Raw genomic sequence first — 2,264 nt, forward strand, 5'->3', positions numbered from 1 at the left:
TATATATACACATACATGTGTGAATTAATACTGGAAATATTATAGCATACATTATAAATCTAATATGTTATCTAAGCTACTGGGAACCAAACAGGTGTATGGGCATGTCTATACCTCTTACTGTCTCTAACAAAGTAGCATTCTGATAAATAATATCTATATATGATTTTGCTATATATATTACATTTTGTTGTGATTTTGAGAAAATAATTCAGATTCTGTATAAAATAATAATATGAATGTAAAATAGATAAAAAAAAGGATGAACATGTCATTGTGGTTTGATAACTGAACTATATGGTTAAATGTGTGGTCCATGTGTTCTGTCTAAGTGACTCTGACAACAGAAGATATTTTCAGGCTATCTCCAGGGTGACAGACAACTCTGTTCTGTCCTTCCCATGTTCACATTAGACTAGGACTTGTTCTCTCTAGTATTCTTTTCTTTTTCCATTTCCTCTGATCCTAAGCCTGACAGAATCATCTTAACCTGCCTCAAGGCAATTTTCAACCTGACACTGAGTTTCTCGAGTTCACCTATGACTGTGAATCATTGAGCTAATATCAAGGGACATCTTATATGTTGAAAACTAAGCCAGGTGAAAATAAAACTTTTCTTGTTCACCTTTTTTTTTCTTTTTTCTGAAAAAAAAAAATGTTTTGGTACAAAAAATGTCATAATGCCAAGGTTGCCACAGCAGATGTGGTAGTTGTAAATCTCTGTTTTGCCGGTTGCTTCCATTAACCTTTACCCCAAGCTGAGTTCCAATCTGGAGGGCTGTGTTGCACACAGTGCAGCTCAGGTTGGGGCTGAAGTGTTTGGCCTTGGATGCACATGATACCAGACAAATGTAAAGTGCTTGAAACATGCTAAACAATGCAGGCAAAGCACTTGTGTTTGTACTGATGGCAGATGGGAGGATAAGAATTGCAATAGATTTCTAGTTCCTATTTGATTTTTAAATAATTTTTAAAATTGTTACATTTATTTATTTAGTATATTTATGCCATGTGAACAATCTTAAATTGTTTTCATTTTTACTGTTCACATTTGTTCTGCCTTATTATCAGCTTGACAGTCATCTGTAAAGCACTTTGAGTTTGATTGATGAAGTTAAGAAGCACATTTGGTCACAGCCGTATAGCAATGATTAGCTGAGCACACATAGCAGGAGCTGCAGGGAATTAACTCCTGTGTTAGATTTAAAAAAAAGCTTCGGGGAAAGATTTTGGTTTCTTTAGCCCTACTTTCCTTGGTGCAAAGCGTAAGTTTATTTGTGTTTTATTTAGCAAGGGTTTCAAAAATGTATTGCTGAATAAAACCAAAGGTATTCAGATGCAGTAATGCAGTAAATGTAAAAGTACTTTGATGGAAGACTACACTTTTAATAGTTATAAAAGGAAAAAGTTTATTGAGAAATTTACTCAAGTAAAAGTGAGGAATTGTTAGTTGCAGTACGTATCCAAAGGCAGTCATTGAAGGAAATATCAAACTGGGAGGCATTTTAGTAAGTCTGACCATTTTAACTGGAAGCTTATACTACATGTTGTAATGGAAAATAAACACAAATGTAGCAGTGCTCTGAAGTTTAATGGAGTTGACATATACCAAAGGATGCACCCAATAATGTACCAGTGCCTCTGCCATTAGGCATGTCACAAATAAATCATACATTTGCTTCATAAATTGTTTACATTTTTTTTTTATCAAAGAATTTGATATACCTAAAACCTAATCACAGAGAAAATGGGAATACAATCAGCTAAATTTACATCTGTAAGAAAGGGGGTAACACAGATTAGTAAAATTTGGCTGCCTATTTCTTGTTTAAATGCACCCAAGTTTTACCAGTCAGAGGGCGGCTGCAGTCCATTAAGTACCGTTGTATTTGTAATATGAGATATTAAGCACAGTTGTTTTCATGCCTTCTGGTTCAGTTGTTTCTCATAGTCTGTTTGCACAATAACAGTGAATCACTACCTGGACACTTCAGAAATCGTTCCACTTGTGTTCAGTGGCTGAAGCGTATTCTTTCAGCACCTTGGAGAGCGCCATGCAGTGTTTCTAATGGCCTCATAATGAACCTCACTGGCACTTATACTGTCAGTTCATGCTACTGGTAAGAGCCTTTAAAACATAATGCATTCCCTAGATTCAAACTTACGGCAAAACTTCAAGCCAAACTGATCCTTTGCTGTAGCCTTAAAACTCATTCTCACCTTAAAGCGAAAATGAAGTGTGTATGTGTGTGTGTGTGTATATA

Source organism: Monopterus albus, unplaced genomic scaffold, assembly GCF_001952655.1.
Source record: "Monopterus albus unplaced genomic scaffold, M_albus_1.0 scaffold50.1, whole genome shotgun sequence".
NCBI classification, from domain to species: Eukaryota; Metazoa; Chordata; class Actinopteri; order Synbranchiformes; family Synbranchidae; genus Monopterus; species Monopterus albus.